The sequence below is a fragment of the Dermacentor variabilis genome, chromosome 10 (assembly GCF_050947875.1).
Source record: "Dermacentor variabilis isolate Ectoservices chromosome 10, ASM5094787v1, whole genome shotgun sequence".
NCBI classification, from domain to species: Eukaryota; Metazoa; Arthropoda; class Arachnida; order Ixodida; family Ixodidae; genus Dermacentor; species Dermacentor variabilis.
In genome coordinates, this window is record NC_134577.1 from 5,910,378 (window position 1) to 5,934,264 (window position 23,887).

Genomic DNA, 23,887 nt, shown 5'->3' on the forward strand with positions numbered 1-23,887 from the left:
AGCGTGAGCCCGATGAGATGCAAACACGAGGATTTGGCAAAACGGAACCACCACCACCGCATCCAGTTGGAAGTATCGTCAGCCTGTTGCTCGCAGTGGAGTAAGCTGCAAAGTGGCACGTGCTCGAAGTCAGTGCGCGCACCACCGCGGCAGCGCGTGACGCACAAGAAGCTCTACGGCGCAGAACTGCGGTCTGTTTCGTCTGCGATTGATGCGAGGACAGTGAAGACCATCATCAGCTGGTCTCTCCGCAATAAGAGCGATCGCCGGCTGTACACTAATCGCTCATTCTACGTTAGGCTACAACGGCGAGTTGGTATTTAGCGTCTGTGTGGTCTCTCATCGTTCGAGTTGTCCGCGCTGTGGTGGTTTATTCGTTCTTTCATGCGGCGTCACTACGCTTTTACGCCAAGTGATGTCGTTAAGTTGAAGGCTTCACGGCGCCAAGGCGACAAAGGGCACCGCGCATATAGAATGTGTATTTCGTGCTTGAGATGTGTCAAGCCAGAGAAAAAAGTGCATATGAAACTACAGCACTTATAAACTGTGGTGTAGGCACTGGAATAGTCATTCTACGTGACGTGATATGGACTCACCTAACAAAGTTTTGGCTGTAAAACGCGGATAGCGCGCCTCGTGTTCGCTAGGACCATTGCCGACAAAAGAAAGCAGGGAGGGAAAGGAACTGTCTGGACGGCGGCGAACGCACGGCCGGCGTCTGCGCCGACAGGATCCCGCTGTGGGCGCGGGGTACCTTTCAACACACTGCGACGTAGCGCAGCCGCCGGGACGGGAAGAAGACGCGACCGTTGGGGGAGGGGGGGGGACGGCAAGGAACCGGTTCCCTTCCGGCAGGATCACAGCGGCGACGATGACCTCTGGCTGGCGAAGGCCCCGCCGGGGCACCCCGCCGAGGAGCGCACGCTCGTGCCATTGGCCGCACCTACCGTCCCGACGCATGCACGAAGAAAGTGGTTGAGATGACGTCCGGCCGTTGCTGGCTCGTCCAGACATTGCTTCATCAAGTGCGAAACTTGAGCGGAAGGAGGGCCCCTGCAAATTATTCGCCCCTTTCTTTACACAAAGACGTCTCTAACATAAAAGCCGTTAAAAAGCAGTGACGGACTCTCGGTCACAAGTGAATAAGTGCAGGCCTCTTGGCGTATCATGGTCGAGAATTACCTGCCCTGTCTGTTAGCACGCAGCTCTTAAGCACCCGTTCCTGCGTTGAGCGTCGGCGTGCCTCAAGCGGCGTAACCGAGCGTACAAGCACAGCGAAAGAGAGCGAACGCGAAGCGCACGGGAATTCGGCGAGAGCGAAGAGAGCGCGAGGAGGAAAGCAGACGTAGCCAATCCCCAGATGGCGCTCACGTCCGCGCAGAGCTGCTTGCTTGCTGCGGTAAAGCTGGGGAAACGATGGAGCATGTTTTATTAGAATGTGAAGATGTTTGCCCAGCAGTCGATTTAGGCACCACTGGCCTCCTTGAGGCCCTTGGGTTCAGCTAGGGTAGGGGCAAGGTAAACATGTCCACAGTAGAGATTAGTAAGAGGCGACTGGAAGATTGGTGGAAGAAAAGTAGGGAAACGACAAAAAACGGACACGTACAATAATAAATATCACAATAAGGGTCAGAAAATTTGCTATGGGAATTCATCGCGTTTTTTTTTTAACCTAGGTAGGACATTATGCAGTATAATAGCAAGAGCTTGGTGGCGCAACCCACCGCCCCGTTCGAAAGGGGACACTCATAACATCATCCATCATTCCATCTATCCAGCGGAAGCGGAATCCTACAATAATTAAACACAGAGCACTAGCTTCGGGGCCACAATAAGTATAAGGTGGTGCATGTAATCTGGAAAGGAGTAATGGTGCAAGCGCTAACGTTCGCAAATGCCATTCTATGCTAAATATCGGATATCTTGTCGGGGTTGGAAGTTAACCAAAGATCGGTAGGCCGGTTGGCTTTGGGAGCCCACGGTAAAACGAGGCAGTGCAGGGAGGCATGGGTTGGGCCTCTTTTTAAGTCAGAGAAGCGCTAAGCAAAATTAGTTTTGAAAGAAGACTCAGGAACATGAACGAAAATAAATGGGCAGCAAAAGTGCACAACTACCTGTACTTGAAAAGCGTGGACACAGAATGTAGGAAGATGTCAAGAAAGTTGGCAACCAAGCACACGGTAACTGACACTGTAAATAGACAACCAGCAGTCAGCAAAAAGAAAATTAAAGAAACAGAGACAGTTAAGTGGATGCAAATAGAAACAAAAAGGACCATGGAGATTTACAAGAGTGAGAAGAAGTTAGAAGAGGAAATCTGCACGCTAACACAAAGGGCAGTACCCTCCTATTTGAGGCCCGAGCCGGTTGCCTAAGGACAAAAACATACCGGAGCAAATATTCGGAGCTATATGAGGCATGTGTACACGCTGCAGCAAAAATCCAGAGACCGCTTAGCACGTCCTAATGGAATGCGAAGGGTTTCACCCAGTGAGAACCGTATACGTAACGTGCACCTTCCAGAAGCGCTTGAAGTTGACGAAGGTATTTCCCAATCAGCAATCGAGATAAGCAATAGGCGTTCAGAGTGTTTGTGGGGAAAAAAGCAGGGATGAGATTGATACGGCCGGAACTCTTACAGAAATACGATGGTCATTTGATAGGTATGGTAAAAATACAAGAGATGGCGCTACAATTCTGTTTTCTTTTTTCTAGGTGACGCGCGAGAAGCACCCATAATATGGCGGCAGAACTTGTTTACGCTAGTACCGACAATTTGTAAGCTTCTGCCAGCCATTGGCACTAAGCTGTGTGGTGATTTCCGCCAAAATAGACAAAGATGAATTTCGAGCAGTGATCAAACATTTTTATTTTAAACACTGGACGGCTGCCCAAATTAAAGCTGATTCGAGCGAAGTTCATGGAGACTCTGCACCATCACTGATGACCATTTTACTACTGGATAAATGCATGAATTCAAACGTGGCCGAACTTCGACGCAAGATGAAGCACGCCCTGGGTGTCCATTGGAGGTCACCAGGCGCGCCAGAAATGGCATCGAAAATTCATGGAATTGTGATAGAAAAGCGCCGAGTGAAGGTACGCGAGATATCTGAAATTGTAGTCACCTCGACAGGGGGGTTGACAATATTCTTCATGAGAAATTGCAGATGAAGGTCTGTGCACGTTGAGCGCCGCGACTGCTGACGATCGCCCAAAGGCAGACGTCTCGGTGCTTGATCGCGATTCGCAGGACTCGTTGATTTGCGACAGCTGACGAGACGTGGGTACATCGTTACACTCCATAGTCTAAACAGCAGCCAAAGCAATGGACTAGGCCTGATGAAGGTTCTCCGAAAAAGGCAAATACTGTTTGTTCAACCGGAAAGGTGATGTCGACTGTCTTTTGGAATCCACGAGGAATACTCTTTGTTGACTACTTGCACAATAGCAAAACTGTAACAGGGCCATATCGAGCAACGCTCCTAGATCAACTGAAAAGAGAATTGCGCACTAAACGACCTGGGTTAGCACGGAAAAAGCTCCTCTTCTTTCACCAAGACAATGCTCTGCCCCACAAATCGCTTGTTGCAATGATGGCCGAGTTGCCCGAGCATCCTTCGAGGTTGTGCCTCATCCGCCCTATTTCTCCGGATTTGGCCCCGTGCGACTTTTGCCCCTTTCCAAACCTCAAGAATTGGCTAAGTTAAAGGACATTTTCTTCAGATAAAAAGGTTATCTCAGTGGTAAATGACTACTTCAATGGCCTCGAGCCATGCTTTCTTTTTCTGAGGCGACAAAAAAATTGGAGCACCGCTGAAAGAAGTGTGTGGAGCTGGAAGGGAACTATGCTGAAAAATGAAATATTGTTTTCTGCAAACATGGTATATTTAATTCCTTTTTACCACACTTATCAAACGACTCTAGCTAGCGGCAGAAGGTAGATTTTGAGTGAATGAGTGAGCGAGTGAGTGAGTGAATGAGTGAGTGAGTGAGTAAATTAAGTTATTGGAAAACAAGGTATTGACGGGTGACCTTGTGGTTAGGCAGCCACGAGCCCCTGGGCCCGGGCGACTTCTTCAGCCCTCTTGATGACCTTGGCCTGCAGGTCAGGGTCAGAGCTGAGCAACACGTCCTCCCACTGCTCAGTATTACTTAGTTCGTGATTTGTGTGATTTTCCGCTGTGCACGACCACATTATGTGGAGCAGATCCGCTTTTTTCTTACAATGGTTACATGTATCAGGATATTGGTCCGGGTAGTAGTAGTAGTGGTAGGCTACGGGGTTGCATGCGGTAGGTACGTGTTCTTCTGAAGTCGCCTCCAAGCTACTTCTTGTCGCTTGTTAAGCGATTTGTGTGCTGGCGGGTACACTGCTCTGGCTAACCTGTAGTGCTGAGTTATTTCCTGGTAACTGACCATGCGATCCCTCTCTGATCATAGGGTGAGCCGTCCTGGTGCGCGGTTGGCGAAATATAGGAGATTAAGGAGACGCATACAAAAAAAATTCTAGATAAAGAAAGATGTACAGCATGCCTGACTAAATCAAGCAGGCTAGGTGACTACTTGTCACCGCCCCGTTTCAAAGGAGATGCCATTAAATCATCATCATCATCATAACGTCAACCGCGGTACCGGCCGTGCGGGGGAAAGGAATTGTCGGTTTTATCCGAAGGCAAAGCACTGAAAGCGACAGCGTCGTTTAGCGTTGCACTGAAGGCATCTCGGGAGACTGGCGTGATGAGCGTGACAGCAGCGTTGCAGGTGTCGCCCCTCGATGGCGCACGATAGAGTCACTGTATATGGCTCTCGCAAAAAGCGCTGTATATGGCCATATACAGCAACTCTATAGCGCATGAGATGGGAATAACGAAAAACGGACAGACGCTGCTGGGCGCCGTCGGCGCTCTGCGCGTTTCAGCTTGACCTTGGTTGAGCTTGAAGGTCAGGTGCGCGGAACCAGGCGTCGTCTGGGTTTGTGCCGGGAGTAGTACCATCGCTCTAAAAAAGAACCAGAAAGCTCGCGTTCGCAGCAAGCGTTTCCCGGTAAAGATTACCGTTGCATAAGCTGCAGTTGCCGGGGAGGCCGGTCTACCATATATATATATATATATATATATATATATATATATATATATATATATATATATATATATATATATATATATATATATATATATATATATATATATATATATATATATATATAGCCACACGTCGTGGCTCTGACAGTCGGTGCGGTGATCGGTGCAACTCCTCCATATGTTGCGAAATGAAAACGCTTACACAGCTGCGCTCAAATTTCGCATTAGGGAATATTGCAATAGTCGGTTTTCTTTTTTTTTTTACAGCATGATTCCCTCTCGAAATGGCTTTCCACTCAATTCATGATGAAGAAGATGATGATGATGTGTGATGATTATGTGTGGCTCTACCCGAGCAGACAGCTGTGCAGCTTCCTAAGTTCCGGCATGTGTGCACCTGTAGTGGATGTCACTTTTCCGAGGCAGTCGACGTGTCCCGGTGACGTGGATGATGTCCTGTGGGACAAACGGCGAAGCGTCTTCACTCTATATGAAGCCAGCCATTTCTGCAGTGAACTTCACAGCTAATAAGGAAGCCCGGCAGAATGTGTCGTATAAGAGCAGTGAAAGAGCACATTCGCACTTGGCGCTAAGACGATGACAGTGCATGCAAGCACGCATGTACACTTGCACGCAAACAACTTCACGAGCTAATACGGGGCTGTCACTACCAAATGCTGAAATAACATTTCGTAAACAAAGACGAAGTCCTCAAATATTGGCTACATTGCACATAACAGGAAAAGTCGGAGTCTGAATTGGTGTGAACGAGTTCCTTGGTTCTGATCTTTCGAGCGAGCGACCAACGGGCGCGCCGCCACGTTTCATGACGAGGAAGAAGAATCGGGGGAGCTCAACGTTTCGGGGCGCCCATCATGGTTATGTATTACAGCCACGTATGCATGACAACGCCTGCGGTTCAATGAGTGGCCCAAGTGCGCCGCCACGGCGGTGAGTTATATATAGCGTTGTCTAAGTTGTATGCACGGAACATAGTGGACGAGGAAGACCACCGTGTAGCTGGATGGGTGTAGGCCGCTCTGGGTTCGGCTGCCGCCAGCGTCAAGTTGGCTTCCACTCTCGTCTCGATCCTCCTTCCTCTTGTGGAGATTACTGAGAATTACAACCCCATAAATATTTCGACAGGTCAGTTAAAGAAACTTAATTTCTATTATGCTTAATTCAATGGCTTCGATTGTTTCCTTCGCCGATGTTGCTTATCATCTTTGCCCCAGTGATAGCCAAATGAATACACAAATTATTAACCTACTGTTGGCGCCTACCATCACACATTTTCGCTTTTGTAGCACATAAGCGTGTCGCGCGTTTCAGACGGCCCAAGGCGTATTCCCCGTAGGCCGGTCGTGTATTACAGGATGTCATTGATGTGCACGAAGTGAGCGCGACTTTTCGAAGGCGCCTGCAGAGACCGCTACCACTTTTTTTCGGTCGGGAAGCGGTCCGCCTTTACCTTGACTCAAAGTCGAGTGGCGAACAAGAATTAAAAAAAAAAATGAAAATTACGCTTGTTAGCTCGTCACATCCGGTGTCAGTAAAGCGCTCAGGATGCTTCGAGGAGCCGACGGTGTATCGGCCACGTCTTTTCTATCTCTCTCTCTAGGAATACACGAGCAAATGCGGAGAAGCCACACGCATCCACATGAAACGCGAGCGGCGGCGCCCGCCAGTTCGTATAGACTGCACGGAAAGCCGTCGTGCCCTTATCGACGCCCATCGCGGGTCGTGTGGCAAACACACGAGCTACCAGCGACGAGCCTTGCTTTCTGGGCCACTCGCGGAGAAAGGACGGCTGCGCAGCCAAGCCGCACGCTTCCGAACTGCGGCGACCGGACACGAACGCCTCCAGAAGCGCGCGGTGCGTGTTAAGCGCGCCCTCTTCTCCGCTGGCACAAAGGGTCGTCGTCGCTGGGCGAAAAAAAACGGGGACGGGTGGCGCTTATTTTTAGCCGAGTACAGCAGCCCGCATTGCGTTTCATTTATTCCGTTCGCGAAAGAGCGTCTGTGCACGAAGAGAGGAATCCCACCTGGAGTGACCGCGGCGAGCCGCCATCGTTCGAAAGCGAGAGCCGTTCACTCGAAGGAGCGCGCTTCCTCGAAGGGCTGACCCGTGCAGCCTAATTGCCGACCCGAAACAACGGCAGATGCGAGGAGCGTGCGGCCACAAGGGCCGGTTGCGTGCGCGCGAGGAAACGCCCTCGTGCACTGCTATACGCTGCACAGGTGGCCGTTCGTCTCCCGTGTGCAGTGGACGGCATGGATGTACCACGTGGCCAAGACTCCCTCGCACGTTTAGGCGAGGTACTCTGATTGACGCCAGTGGATGCGAAGCCCGTGACCACTGCACGTAGTCAGCCGCCAATGGTCAATCCCGCCCGAACACGAAGACATGCAGGATATTAAAGTACGAGGACAACGTTGTGCCGAATTATTTAGACCTATTAGACGTCTTTGCGTACGAGCCCTTTGAGCGAGAGAGACTCTCTCCGGTCGGATGCATTCTGGCGTCGGCAGACAAACCGGAATGCCACCGCCAACTTTGAAACAAGTCACTCTGAGAGGTCGACACGATACGCACGGTGGCAGGATCCGATGGCTTAGTTAATTCCGAGCAGATCCGGCAAGCATATTATTTATTCCGGGAAGACCTGTTACGATCAAGTCCAAGACGCTTGAAGCTCTACATAGCATCGACAGCTGCGGAGTTTGCCTCTACCGTGCGTGTGTACTCCCTTTCAATTTCACTGCTTGGCAACCACCACAAAGGATGGAGCGCCACCTGTGACTCCACGAAGGCAGCCTTACTACGCTTCCTATAGCTTAGTTACGTCACGGACGCCATGACGAAATTGTTGCGGAAAACAGACACCGCTTCGCAATGAAAGGAGGTCGTGATGTTATATTACGATGAAAAGCAGGTCGCGAGGCAAAGTTGGAGGCGACTGTATCTTGCACAGTGCTCTATTTTTCATCATACCTTGCTGGTGAAGCAGCGCACTGACACGGACACAGTGAAGACACACAAGAAAAGACGACACTCGCTGCTTGTGCGTCTTCATTGTGTCCGTGTCACACGTGCGCTGCCTCACCAGCAGGGTATGATGGTTAATCACCAACTAGCCCAACTTTCCACATTACTGAGCTCCATTTTCCTTTCTTTTTCTTCTTCTCTTTTTCGTTGAACAGCGCTTGGCTAACGCTAGCTGGGACACCCTACAGAACGGAAGCGATCGAAGCACGCGTCTCGCCCATGCATTTATCGCTGTAAATCATAACATCGCACTTGCGTCACCAGGGAAAGCCGCCGGGGAGGACTGCGCTCTCCGCGTCCAGGGCCGCGTGCACGCTCGGTGCGCGTGCTGCCCGCTGCATGTGGCGAAACGGGCAGCAGCGCGTGCGCCGAGCGAGAAAGCGCACGTGATGAACGTGTGATGCCGTTTGCCGTCGCCTGGAGATACTCAAGCTATATATTTTTCATACTGCCTAATGAGATAATTAGTCTTAATAGTTAATATAATTAGATGAAAAGTGTCGATGAGCAAATTGTAGAGCAACATGAAAAACACCCGACACAGCTCTCTGTTTCCCAATGTATACGTGCTACATAAACGTGTTTTTCTGAGCGCGAAAGGATCCCTCAAATGCACGCGAAATTGACGCGCGACCGGCCGCTGGAGGCACTGTGCGTGTATTCGCGGGCTTCATTCACGATCGGAGAAACACTTTTATCTAGCGCGTATCGAGCAGCAGAAGAGTGTATCGGGTGTTTTTCACGTTGCTCTACAAATTTCTGATCGTAACTTTTAAGCGAATTATAATATTTCAGAAGCTCATTAATTATTAAGACTAAGTATCTAATGAGACGTAATGAAAAAAAATAACCTGAGTATCTCTAAGCGACGGCAAACATTACCTTGGTTCTGTCCAGCTACGTGGCACTTGCATATTTTTAACGTTCGCCTGAAGTTACGTGGGACACGCTGTATACAGGTGTTGAAAGTTAGCGCTGTGTGGTTGTAAAACGTGCCCTTCTGTTGTCCCTGTCGTTCAGCTTCCGATACAACAAAGTAGATGACGTCGCACCGACAAGCCCACGTAGATATAGACATCCTCATCGACGTCAAGCACATAGGGCACGTGCCTGAAAAACAGTGTTCTTACACGTAAAGCGTTTACACGCGTGTAAATATTCGTGTGCTGGAATGCTTGGCTGCGAGGTCTGAAACATGGCGCGGAGACAGCGCACGGGTACTTGCACTTTTCATAGAGTACATACGACGGCGAACTTGGTGTTTGTAACAGCAAACTAAAGCTGCTCTATCGGCTAACGCACGAGATAAGGTAAATGTCATATGACCTACATTTATACGTATTCGTCTCGAAGAGCGAATTTTAGTTAACGAAGCAGTTAACACAGTGGGTTTCGTGTTGGCATGGACGAAACTGCAGTCTTGAGCAGTGAGCGTAGACCCTACGCATTTGTTCTCACCATTTAGAAGAAACTTGAACATATCACGAGTGTACGTCGCATGTATACGAGGGCGCCGGCTATTATCCTCGCAGCCGCGGACCGCAAATGCCAGGCGTCTTTATTCGTTGAATGCGTAACTGCGCCCCAGATACGAGCGTGACTGCAGGCTTACGGTGCACGGCGCAGGGTTTCCGCACTGTGAGCGCCCCTACACTCGACAGTCGCGGACGGTTGCGTCAGGAAACTCCGAGAGGCGACGGGGCGCGCACGCTGGGCGCATGCGCAGTGCAGCTCCCGTGCTTGCAAGAAAGAAAGAACGGCCATCGAGCGGACGCGGTCGGTCGGTCGGTTATTATTATTATTATTATTATTATTATTGCAAGGGCTCGCACATGCAGAGCTACAGCGTGAACACATCTCCAAGATTTCATTAGGAAGGCAGCACGAAAGGTAGTAAAGCCTGACGGGCCCTCTTTCCTGGGACGACAATTGTACACAAGCTGTGGCAGCAAAACGAAAATGGTAATCTTGCGCATTTGAAGGAAATATATATATAGGGTGTCTTTTCTTTAGAAACCCGCCGTGGTTGCTCAGTGGCTATGGTGTTGGGCTGCTGAGCACGAGGTCGCGGGATCGAATCCCGGCCACGGCGGCCGCATTTCGATGGGGGCGAAATGCGAAAACACCCGTGTGCTTAGATTTAGGTGCACGTTAAAGAACCCCAGGTGGTCAAAATTTCCGGAGTCCTCCACTACGGCGTGCCTCATAATCAGAGAGTGGTTTTGGCAGGTAAAACCCCAAATATTATTATTGTTTTCTTTAGAAGGTCCAAAATGACCTATGACTGAGAGCACAATTTTAACCTTTGATCTAAGTTACTCGATGACGCGGCCATTAGTTCTACGCGAAGTAAAAACGATTCATATAATTAGCATAATTACGCTAATTAACCTTTCAATTAATTACTTTAAGGCACATATTTAACTGTAGGAATTACAGGCGGTGAGTTCGCAAGGCCTGTCCATTTGCAACGAATTCTCGGCGCGGCAACAGCGTCGACATATGAATTGTCAGTGTGTCCGACGAGATGCGCCAGCGTTCCAGTCACTTCTTTCAAGAAAATGCTGTTTTATGCATTGGAGCACAAAAGTAACTGGAACACCAATGCATTTCGTCGGACACCTTGAAAATTATTACCGTGAAACAGGGGCAGTCCTTACGCCTTGCGATCTCACCGGCATTCGCAGATTTAAATATGTACCGTAATTAAAAAAAAAAGAAAACATACGCATCAACCCAGGAAGAAAAAGCCACTAAACATTAGAGTTCCCTCGATAATGATGGCGTTCCAGGAAATATGCCAGAGGAAATTACACGAGAAGTGATCAACTTATTTGCAGCTTTATAAGCGTCCGTCAGATTTATGGTTTCTAATTATTTCAGAATGAGAAGCATTTTCGAGGTCCGAGAACACTTCGACTGTCAGAAATTTATTTTCTACGTTATTATTTCATACTTCACGCGAATTAATGCCATTTCAGTTGATTTTCGTTTTGAAAAGCGAAATGCTGGGTGGATATAGCCGCGTAGTTTCTCGAGGAAGGCACCCGCCGTGGTTGTTCAGTGACTATGGTGTTGGGCTGCTATAAGCACGAGGTCGCGGGATCGAATCCCGGTCACGGCGGCCGCGTTTCGATGGGGGCGAAATGCGAAAGCACCCGTGGTACTTAGATGTAAATACACGTTAAAAAACCCCAGGTGGTCCATATTTCCGGAGTGCCCCACTATACGGCGTGCCCCATAATCAGAAAGTGGTTTTGGCACGTAAAACCCCACAATTTTTTTTTTCTCACGAGGAAGGCAACCTTCCGGTTTTCGCGACGTCTTCAGCAACCTTGGCGATAACGGCCAAACAGAGATGGTTCCGGAAATAATTGTGTGGTCACCTCCTTAGCGCACAACAGATAATTGCCCTATATTCAGGTCGTCGTGGAAAAGAAGAAAAATGATTCGGTTGCACATGTGTGAAAGCACCGGCGTCACAGTATCGCGAGCTCGTCTGACTGTCTGTGACTTAATACCGTCAACTCCTGCTGAGCAGTTATTCCGTAATTTCATAACATATACTGCGTTACTGGGTGATGCAAGTGAAAAAAAAAATTAAAAAAAAGTTGTTGCTACTGATTTTCCTTCCAGCCATAGGATTTCGGGCAGAATACGCTCGTCTTCCCGAATCGCGTCTCCGTGCTGCGCCCGTGTGCGATACGCCTCGACAGTTGTGCGCACAATCTGTGCTCGGCGGGTGGCGCTCGTAGCGCGTAGACCGCTCAACCCGTGCAGGCTGAATTATTACGTTTCGGACCGCTTGCGCGGCCAACGCGAAACGGTGGCCCACTTGCGGGCCCCATTCTTCGGAGACGGTGCGTGCAGGCGAGGCGTCACGGGCATATCGCCGACCTCGCATCCTCGTTTGCACTCGAAGGGCGCGCCATGGCACGAGTCCCGCCCCGAAGAAGCTGCGCCATTGCTGCCCAATCGGGGGCTCCTTGTTTCCACTAGCGTTACAAGCCGGCTCGTTCGGGTGACGAGACTGATACGAGTGACCAACACACAACGTGCACGCAGGAAACGTGTTTCTCAGCTTCTACCCTACCTAAAAACGCGGTTTTTCTATCTGCCGTCTCCACGATCGCTATAGCTTCTCGAGAAACGTTTCTCGAGCGGCACTCTTCTCGATGTAGAGCAGCGTACCCCACGGTGTCGGCCAGCACGGTGAAACCACGTGCACGGGATAAAACGTGCCTCTATCGTCCGCAGCGTCCTTGCGGCCACCTGCAGACGAAGATCATCTCCTCCTCGAGTGCATTAAATACGATCCACAACGAAGGATGTTGCAAGCAAGTTTGTTGCTTTCAGAGAGGAGACCATTCACTCGAAAAAAAGGTACTTGGTCCGCGGTCAACATGCGGGCCTTCAGAAAGGAGCACTTCTTGCTTTGAAGAACGTTTTCGAGGACACCAGCATTTTGGGCAAATATTAAGTTTCAGTTAATCCTAATAAAGTAAATGAGTGATACAAATGTTGTTCTGGGTTCAAAACATCGTACTTTACATAGGCGTACGTATACTGAACTCATGCACAAATCTTTGCGATCCGTGTACTGTTGGGCTGTCTAGTTTGTATTCATCTGGTGTTCTAATGAGCGTCACATCTTGTGACATTATTCCTTTCCGCATATTTGTTTCCTTTGCTAAGTGACAAGGAGTAGCCGATGCCGCCATAAAGGCGCCAACCTCTCCTATTATTCATTTAAATAATAATAATAATAATAATAATAATAATAATAATAATAATAATAATATTAATAATAATAATAATAATAATAATAATAATAATAATAATAATAATAATAATAATAATATAATAATAATAACAACAATAAAAACATGTAGGTACACGCAGCCACACTCACTACTTGTGCCCACGCTCTTCTTATTTCTATCCAGTTTCTTTTTCTGGATGATGTTTTTATTTTAAAAGGCGAATGCAAGAAAGGTGTCGGGTGATTTTCAGCTCCGTGCCATTGTCGATATAGGACAGCTAAGGCGTTTAGCTAAGTGGGTTTTGTTAAGGTAAGATAAAACCATACATGCTGAGCCCGAAGCTTAACCGTACACGGGAACGGCCCAAGTTTTTTGTAAATGATGCACCAATGTAAATCAAAGCACTTGAAGCTTTAATTCGTTTCGTAACGGAGCGGCAGTGTACCTGATTAGTAACAGCTATTCCTTTTTGCTCTGCTCCCTGCATTTGTAATTGTTTCTTTTATATTGTGTATGTAACCGTTTTCTTCAATTCCTCGCCGTTCTTTGTGCATTCTTGCGCACAATATAGCAAGTGCATTATCGCGGCATTGGTGAACCACCCAAGCGAATAAGTGGCTCGATCATTAAGTACGTGTGTTTATTTCTTTCACGTCATCTCTCTCTCTCTCTCTCTCTCTCTCTCTCTCTCTGTTAATTTGACAATGAAATGGTGTGGAAAATCCGGCGACGAAAGCTGCCATTTCCAATGCCATCAAATATAGCAACCAATAAATCAGCAACTCGACCTGTATAATTCCGTGCCATCGTCCATGCATGCGAGTAAACAGGTTTAGCCACGAGCATCTGAGTTCTTTAGAAAACCAAGAAAGTGGCGAGCAGGGGGCGGGCTGGGGCCGAGTTTTAAATTCGGTCGCAAGTTTTCTCCTTCTCTTCACCCGCTCTTTCAATAGTGTCACTGGCTTAAAAGTAGTCTCGAATAACACGCCGGCCGGGATCTGTGCTCGAGCGTTTAAAGGAAGGCTAGAGGTGGTGTACTTGTTAAAACAGTACAGCACTCTCCGGCCGACACATTTCATAACGTTTCCGCTATAGTCCCACCGTAAGGTTATTATTTCGTCCTGACGGAGTCGCGCTGCGCCACGTCTCCATTTAGCCGACGGCATTCGGACACTCCGCACTGCACGCCATTCTGAGCCACACGCGACGTTCGGCAAAGAAAAAGCCTGCACCAATGCCGAGGAAAAGCATGGGTGGCGACACGACGCCCTCTGTGCTCAGCTCCGTCGCGGGCAAGTCTTGCGCTGAACACGTGTGCAGAACAAAGGTCAACGCTGGTGGAAACACAACTTACATCTGTGACGTTACAAATCGCTTGGCCGGATTCCACGGTCCGCCTCGCGTTGATTCCACGTGCAGAAGCTACGAAAACCAAGCCTCAAGAATGAGACCATTCATATAGGTTCCGCGACACGTTAAAATGTGTCAAATAGGCACGTTTGGTCATTTCAAGGCGGAAACGCATCGGCTTTGGCACAAGGGCAACCTTGTCAATCTGCGGGCGGCTGCTCGGTGGCTCGCTTTCGCGGGAGCGACGCTGTGAACGCCCAGGGAGACAGCAGCGCGACGGAAACAAAAGCAGCCAGTCGCCCTCCGCCGCTCATTAAAAAAAGTGCCGGGGTGAGGGGGGGGGGGAGGAGACCGAATTGTTTTACAGCGACAGCATCACCCAGAAAGAAAATAACGAGAACCGATATACGTGCATGCCGCTGAAAAAAGAAAGACAGTCGGGTTCGTGCTGTGCGTTGCGGCACTCGAGAGGCGGCGAGACTCCGGATGTCCGGATGCCTTGAAAGCAAACACAGTGAAGCACGGCCCCGGCAGCGGGTTTCAAAAGGAAAAGCAGCAAACAGCACATGCGGGGTCGGCAGGTTCCCACCAGTGCAACCACAGGTGGAAAGATCGCGTCGGCCGGGGAGGCAGAACAGGCTCGCCGACTGCAGTTCCGGCGGAGCGACGGGGGCCTTTGTCGAGGCTGCGACGAGGGGCGCGGACCGCCGCCCCGCGCCCAGGGTGCGTGCCGCGGCGGTGTCGAGACCTCCGGGGCTGCCGGCGCGCTCCCTTTGTGGTCTCGACAACAGAGACGGAAAACGGTCCTCTCTCGCTGCGTATATCCCATGCTCGGCTTCCCCACTTTTCCATCGAAGAAGCCAACAACAACGCGTGCAGGCCTCGGTCTGCTACTTCACAACCATCTACGATGCAGGGGAGCGAGTGGGAGAGGACCCGTATCGCCCCAAAAGAAAATTTCACTTAACTGAACGATGAATTGGGCTAGTTGGTGTACATTAAGTCAATGTTATATTGCGCTTTGCACACAGCACGTACAATGGGGACAAAATCAATACCGACTGGCAACGAAGACACAGACTGAACCTTTTGCGCTTCTGATCGTGTCAGTTTGTGTCTTCGTTCCTGCAGTCGCTGTTCATCTTGTCCTCGTTAGTGTGCGCCGTACGTAGGGCAATATAACAATGAACAAAGGTTCACACCTGCTTATATTTGCTGTCCAAATATAAAGCCCACAATAAATGTCCTTCTATATATTTTACGCATGCTTTCAGCAAGAAGGACGCATGTGCCGCGGTATGACAGCCGGAATATCACCTTTAGTATGTGAAGGTCTTGTCCTGTGGAAACTTTCACTACGAAAAAAAAAGAAAGAAAAAACTACGTCGCTGTCTTCAACACGCGCTCCACCATCGGAATGCTTTTGTGTGAACTCTTCTTTATATGGATGAATTATTTCAGCTACGTAAGCGCAATAGGTGCCAGCTTAGTCGACAGGAAGCTGCATCAAATTCAGCGTATGATGAGGCCTTACAAGCAAGAATGACCACCTCCGAGAAACAAGCATACGCAAACAGATAGCCTCGATTGTGAATAAAAAGCGAATATAAACGGCCTTACAATCCAAGCCGTAGTGGAGAGAGCATCGAAGAACTCAGTTCTTTTTTTGTTTTTTTCCCTTTCCAGGAAAGCACTTTGTTTGCGAAAGAACGTTAGAGGGCAAATTAAACACATACATGCATTAGGCACAAGCGACAGTGCGCAGTGAAGAAAAATAAAGAAAAAAAGATTCAAAAATAGCCACATGCCCTCGCGTCTTCCTCTCGTCGAGCTCCGAAGCTGCACCCGGCGCAGCCTCGTGCCGGCAGAATGCGCACTCTGCGGCAGCCCGTGGGAAACCCGCAAACAGGGAGCCCCTTGCGGGACACGCAAGGGCGGCAGGTATACGCCACGAGGATCTCTGGAAAGAAGCGGGGCCTTGGCGGGCCTGCAATCCGCCCGGAAGCAGGTGTGTCTGATGGGACACTAACGGCGGGGCCTCTCTCTCTCTGTACATCAGTGATCATCCCAGTCGTGGTTGGCGTTACTACTGCTGCTACTACACTTGTGCTTCTTGTATTCTCTTAGCGGAGTCTATAATCGTCGTTAGTTGTGCTCTCTAGACTCCCGTAGAAGTGGCGTGCATTGGGTATGGAAACGATCGCCAAAAATAAACGAAACTATAGGGTTAGCTTAGAAAGCAATGAATAACTACGAAAGCGAGCTCTCGTGTCGCCTGATTGGCGCTTTTCTCTCGACATCCCGAGGGCGAATCTGGCGTCGCATGGAGGAAGCCGCAACGTCCGCACAGATGCGGCCTCGCGTAGCGCTGCCCCCGCGGAAGAAGCAGTCCGTCGCTGAGGCGGCATCGTTTCACCGGGCCGCGAGAAAACGTCGTACACGCTACCGAACAAACCGAGCGCAGCGTTGGGAAAGTGGGGCAATAATCTTTGGACAAGCACCGCGGAAAGCGGCGAGAACTTTGTCCAAGCAGGAATGGCGGCTGCCGTCTTTTAATCCGAAGCCGACTTCCTGGCCGTTGCGAAGCGTCGCCTAAAATTAGCCGCGTTTAATCAACGCGAGCGGAGACGCGTCGCCCCGAGGAGGAAAGCGGCGCAGCGAGCGAGGGCCGCCGCGCCACGACGAGCTCCGCGCTGGCGACGCGGCAAAGAAGACGAGAAGCATGCGGCGCCATAATAAAGATAATAATCTCGTTTGCCTTTCACAACCTACAGTAGTGTTATAAAGGCTTTCTGAGAACCAGCCATATTTTTCTGGTTGCAGTGCGTCAACAAGTTGATGTCTCAATAAACTGACAAAGTAGCTTTTCCTTTAAGCGATCACGCACGTACCAACTGGCGCAGCAATACTTGAGGTGAAACCGAAGCCCAGGGTCTCGTATGCCGCCAGCGACGTTCAGACCCGGGAGCTTCGGCCGTGGCTCCGCGTGGCCTGGACACCCGAGGGGAAGCGGCCTTCGAGAACGCGTTGGCGACTCTAAAGCGCCAGGTATGCGGGTCCTTGCATCCACGTCTGGCCGCGGGACGATCGTATCCGAAGAAATAAGTGTGTTAAGCACTGTGCGCTAAACGACGACTCAACATGAGTGACTGTAGGGTTCCTTGATGACAAGGGCAGATTCATTGTGAGTCGTGTATGCAGCCTCCATATGGAGGCCCAGTGCAAAAAAGAGGGATATATATATATAATGTCAGAAAAGCAGCGTAAAGTCACGACGCCCTAAATGCTTTATCGCGTTAGAACATCGTTGGCGGTAGGAATTAATCTTGATCATTCCACTGCGGATTGTCTCGCATCAGCTTGTAGGCGAAGGTGTGGAACGTAAAGGTATGTCGCTCGTTCCTTCAATATTCTAGTAATGTGTTAGGTGACGGTCTCGCCTATTTAATTTTCGAATCTAGTACGATCTGCCGAGTCTCATGCTTTATGGAGGCAGCTTTCGCGTCATTCATAGCTGAGCCGAAGCCATTCGCTGAACGTTCTTCAATCGGTGTTTTTCCCCTCGTGAGGCGACGTTGTGTCGTGCAGTCTGAAGCCCTACGATTGATTGGCCTTGTGTCCCTCGAAAATCGGTAAACTCGCTTCTAGCCGCTTTCCATTGCGCGTGTAATCTTCTCGTTTTCAGGGACGTTGAACAAATGCATTCGCGAATGTTATCTCTTTAAGGAGCAGTTTTAACGCTAGAAGCAAGACCAAGGTCCCGAAGTCGCGCGAAAAAAAAAAAAAACTAAGAAAAATTATGCAGACGTCTATTTTAAAGATATGCTATGATAAACCCAGTTGCACTACTGGTGTACAATATATGCGCGAGCCCCTGTTTCAGCTGACGGCTTTGAGATTAGCGCTCGAGGAGGAAGCAGCAAACGATTCTGCAGGTGTACTTCGGCGCCCTCTTTATGCATGATTCAACCTTCAACAAAGGTGACAGAAGAAAGGTCAAAGGTAAATAAAATATTTACCTCTCGCATCGACTTTACCTTGGTGCCTGAAGTCTCAGAGGCTAACCTATAAGTATATAGGTGGCAGACCACGCTGCTATAAAAGTGCCGGGTCGTTTTCTTTGTGCACCCTCTGGGGCTTGTGCGCCAACAATAATTTCAGCCTACCTTGCGTGCACGTCTTTTCTCTAACGCAGGGCTATACCAGTACTTAAAGATCACGAACGGCATGTATGCGCATATTAGCGTGACATAGAGCTCCTGACAGGAAAGTAGCGGGCGCAGAGCGTTAAATAAACGAGGTGGGCACAAGACTGACGACGTTTATTACAAGCACCAAAGGACGCAAAATTTTCGAGAGCGAGGAGATTCACAGCATCTGCGGTGTTCGACGTGTCAGTGCTGACTACACGTGGCTCTCTTGAGTGTGACTTCCATCGGTTATAAAGAGTTCCTCAAACCAAGCGGGAAATAAATGCACATGGCTTTATTATTTTTTTTATTTAGATATATGTAAAGAGATGTTGACCACTCTTGAAGAGGCCGGCTGCACGCTTCGCTTCGCAGTGCATCCCTCGAGCAGCGCAGACAAAAATAGGCTCCCCCTTTCCCATGCGCAACGGAGATTAGCGATAAATTAACTCAGACAGCGCTGCGGCAGTTATACAGTGCTCTATACACATTCCGAGTATTGCGATTAAATGTAAGCAGCATGCCACATCCAGGCCAACTCCACGAACAACCCCACAGCAGCTCTCGTTTCCCGCACGTTTTGGCCTTCAGGTGTGCACTCCCTGTGCTATCTTAGCCGAAGGTGCGGAAAGTGAAAACGCGGCAAGAATGCGCTCTCCGTCGGTCTCTCATCGAGTCCCGAAAGTAGCAGAAGTAAGCCACCGAAGCAAGCACTGCTGTCGAGCAGCGCTCACCAGCCGCTGCCACTTGCTCATTCGAGCCACACGAGTGAGAACGCAACGACGACGACAGCGCGGCTGTCGTCGCGCGACCGCGGACAGTCGAGTACGCGGAGCAGACGACTCGGCCTCACCTGCGGCCACGGGGCACCCGCTCGTCGAGCGAAAATCCAGAATCGGCCGGGCACAAGGGTAGTCACCGATGCATCCTCTTCTCGGACGGCTGTTATTCCAAGCGAGGCGTCCACTCGCGGCACCGCGGTCGTCGGCCAACGATGGTGGCGCGCGCACTCGGTGCAGACGCGCCGGCCCAAACAGGTTGGCGCATACCTGTTGTCCGCCGCACTCGCCCGCGCCGCCGGTGGCAGCCCATTGGCTGCTGCTGCCCTGGTACGGGAAGGGGGGGGGGGGGGTTGTAGCACGCGCGGGGAGAGGGGCGCGCCTCGGAAAGTACACCATGGCTGCGCGGTCATACGTGGCTTCTTCGACCGAGCCCCGTCGGGGGCCACATTTCTTCTGTTTCAACGTAGTGAGAGCTTTAATCCAAGCAGAATTCAACGAGGGAATTACAGCGAGACAGTAGTTTTCAATAAAGAGTACATCAATATCTAGTACAAGTATCGAGAGATTTCGATACTAAGAAAAGGATCGATTCATTTCAGCATAAAAATCATTTCAAGTGAAGACAGTGGCAGGAGGCGAATTCCAATCCTCCTCGGAAAGAAACGAAACCACGAATATTAGCGCCAAGTTAATGCTCCGGTTGTGATTGAATCATTTTGCAGCGCTTCTTCGAAAATTAGTGCTAGTTGCTGCTACACTGAACTGATCTGCAAAATATTACAGAAAGCCCAGGCGCGGCCAGGAGCAGCACTCGAGGTGAATATCTCGCGAGTTCGCGGTTGACAAGAAATGCTTGGGCACAAATCCTGAATCCACTGGCCAGAAGGCTCCAGCCAGCGGTCCCCGATGCATCCTCTAGGAGGGGAGACCATTCCGAGAGCGATGGCATAATCGGCCTGTGCTGTAGCTCCCCCTGCTTGGTTTAAATCACCGGCTCGCTGTGTCTTGAAATAATATTATGAGAAATCTAGTTTTTTCCTAAGCAGAGTATTCACCCAAACGCGCACGATTGTGCTCTCCGATAGATGATGACATATCGTGCTTTTCACGTGCTATTGCAAAGTTGCGCGAGAACTCTTTCTTTTTTTCTTTACTCTTTTGTGGCAAGTGACTATGTCGAAGTGTCTGTGAAAGACCGTTTTCAATAGTGTACATGCGAGAATATGACGAATGTGATGCACAGAGAAACGATTTTATGACTGAGTACTCGCGAACTGTATAAACCCTTCGTTATACAGGTCACTTCGTTGTAGCGACGCGTACAGCACAACTCTCTATAAAGCAGTCTACGCACGTTCTGCAAAAGAAAACGTTTACTTAGAGTAAACTCAATAAAGGACTGCAGCCGACGCTATGGCAACGAGTTGCGCGGCAAGTGACGCAAGGCAATGCGTCGTCGAAAATATTCTGCTGCAGCACTGGTGCAAGCTCCGCACCTCCCCCCCCCCCCTCCTCCTCCCAACCCCTCCTTTACGGCGGTGCTGAGGTCGTCAATTCCGAGCAAGTCGTCACGTCGGTTGAGTTCACCATATATCCGCTGCTGTGTCCGGAGCCTGCCGCACTGTGACGCTTCCTATATGTGCGCCGACTATACAGGGGGCCTTCTTGTGCACACTACACGAGGGCCCCTTTAGCAGCACCGGCTGGTAGTGGCCACAAAGAGAAGCGGCGACGTCGCTACGTGTTTTCGTTGTACAGCGACAGACGAGCCCTCGGGGTGGCCTATATTCCATCATTGTACACGCAAATTCGTTGTAGGGGCATTCGCTGTAGAGGCGTTCACACACACAGGGCAGATAACAATTCGTTACTATCTACCCTATTTCGTTGTAGAGCCGATTGACTCTAGATTATATATTCCCCACTTCTTTATTAGTTCTAATTAAAGTTGTCTGCCCCACGATTGGCTGCGCATAGCTAAAATGTTTCACTTTACCACTCTCCACTCACTTACCATTTACAGTTGCGGAGGCGCCGGCGACATACTGTGCTTGTTGCCACCATTTCCAATGCATAATAAATAAACAAACAAATAAATAAGTAAATAGTTATGATACGTAGGTAGAGGCTCAGGTTTTGTGCTCGATATCCTCGCTACGAGGGTGACGCAGTAGTGGCTCGGCTACGGAATTGTCTCGACGACGTGGTTTCGTTAGCGTGCAGTGAAGTCCAGGCGTACGAGCGTTTCTCCATCCCGTCTTCACCGAAATGCGTCTGCCTCACGGTATTGTACCAAACGCTGGCCGAAAAATGCGCGTGCGTCTTGTTCTTCTCCTTCCTTCCTTCTTTTTTTTTTTTCGAAATCCCGTTATGGCCAAAACTCTAAATAGTAGTGTCCGACGTTCGAAAATTGCGTCAATCCCGGATTGCGTCAAATACCAACAGGGCCTAATCACAAAATCACAGTCACTTATGTTGGCACATGCACCGTTCTTGCAATACACCGACTTCGGCATGCTCTTCGAAACGTGTCTGTTTCAATAAATGCGTTGCAGCTCTCTGGAGGCCCAAATGTATCGAGCAAGTATTGAGCTGCGAAACCCTGCTAGTCGGCGAATGAATGGGCACAAAGGAGAGACCGCGGCTCCTTGGGAATTCCTTCTCCGCGCCGTGCGCCCTCGTTCCAAGGCGGTATCCACAAGCGCAACCCTCGCCGTCCAGACAGCCGCGCAGACAAAGACTGCGAGCCGCGCCTGTGCAGCAGTGCACACACACGAGCGGTCGGCAAGCTCGGTCAAGTGATCGCGGACAGAGGCCTCCCTCGCTGACCGTCGACATCCGGGTACATCGCAAGCCGCCGCGGCATGACGTGTTTTTTTTTTTCCCTTTCATGTTCGGCGAGCTCCAAGAGTCCACGCGCCGGACCAAGCACGAGCTGGCACGCAAAAGCGATGCGCCCTTTCACTCGACGGCAAAACACGCACAAAAGCTCAAGGTCGGCAGAGCACGGCACGTCACCTGAGCACAGCGCCATTGCGTCGTCCACCAATTGCTTCTGGTCAGTCGCTACTCTCCTATACGTGGCCCCAGCGGGGTATACGTGTTCTAATAAATTTCCCGTTTTTCTTTTCTTGTTCCGTTTTTTTTTTATTATCTTAAATATTCGGCGGCTTTAGAAATAGGTGGCACCAGACACTCCTCGTCACCGAAACAATGGAGAAGTGCGCGGAGAAGTCCAAGCTTGGACACAATACTTTATTTTGTCACGTGTATAGGCCCGCTGACAGTTATTCAAATAAAATTTACAGAGGCCACTCGTTGGAAAATTAAGCTCGATCACTCGCTTATTTAAGAAGCTGGTAAAGGCGCGGGCGAGTGAAGCAGTAAAACGGAAGAAAACCGTCAAAAAATTATGTAATGTGTACTTATTGTGGAATGCAACAGCGGTAGTAGCAGCAAAAAAATTGAATTATTGGGCTTTACGTGCCAAAACCACGATCTGATTATGAGGCACGCCGTATAGTGGGGCACTCCGGAAATATGGACAACCTGGGGTTCTTTAACGTGTATCTAAATCTAAGCACACGGGTGTTTACGCATTTCGCCCCCATCGAAATGCGGCCGCCGTGACCGGGATTCGAGCCCGCGACCTCGTGCTTATAGCAGCCCAACACCATAGTCACTATAAGCAACCACGGTGGGTGGTAGCAGCAGTAATACAGGGTTTTGGATTAGGGGACGGAAGGCGCTTGCGTACGCAATAAATAGGGGCCACGGTACTGCGCCTACGCGGACCCCTACCTCTCGGTCTGCGCGCGTGCGCAGTACCGTCGCCCCTAGTGCTTGCGTCCCCTAATCTAAAACTCTCCAATATTGCGCGAGGGGGAAAAACGAGCAAAGCAGAATTTCGCGTTCTATACGCACAAGTGCGGTCACCGTGAAATTTCTTCCGAGATTCTCGGTTGTTGGTATCTGAAGGGCCAGCGGACCTTCCCAAAACCAAGCCATTTCCGCGTGCATATGAATTAGCAGCTTAATACCCGAACTTTGCTTGCTTTATACTTATCAAGGCGCACTGCGCACCAAGGTCGTCAATAACGCGGTGGGCAGAACTCGCTAACATCGCTATGCACACGAGGCAAAGAGGATTACAGGAATCCCGGAGCAAATATTTGGTCCCGCAGGCTCCTCTTCCGTCGACGCACACTGCTATTCAATGCCTGAGCACGAAGTCGAAGCACTACTCGAGGAAAACGCAAGACGCGGACACGCAGTTTGACACGACAATGCACGACTATATGAACTGTTTATTTTTTCATACAATTTCATATTGATATGAGTACAAGGTAGATACGAAAGCGATAAGACACCACCCTCCTACACCAGACGTCACGCAAACGTGACTTTTTTTTTCATTTTATTTTTTTATTTTTTTGCAATTGTGAAGGAGACCCAGAGCCTGTGCAGCTCTGCCCCCGAGTCTCATTCACCAGCGAAAAGATTCCACCACACGGCTGAGAAATGGTCCAGAAACGCAAGAAATAAACGCCTCACACACCACGTCTCACACGACCTGTGCCATCGAGACGCGCAGTGAGAATGAGTCACGGTCTCGACGCTCGCGAACAGCGCGCCACGTGTGGGACGAGGAACTGGATCACCGCCGTTT

At 49.9% G+C, this 23,887-nt stretch overlaps 1 protein-coding gene across 7 annotated transcripts in view; it reads right to left on the reverse strand.

Moving 5' to 3' along the window:
- LOC142559769 (uncharacterized) overlaps positions 1–23,887 on the reverse strand; it is a 448,941-nt gene that overhangs the window by 50,389 nt on the left and 374,665 nt on the right. Inside the window, exon 1 of one of the 7 annotated variants that reach the window (XM_075671405.1) lies at positions 19,290–19,506. The exons of the other annotated variants lie outside the window; for them this stretch is intronic. The gene's annotated coding sequence lies outside the window, so the exon portion shown is untranslated. Of the gene's footprint in view, positions 1–19,289; positions 19,507–23,887 lie in introns of those variants that run through there. 7 annotated transcript variants of the gene reach the window in all.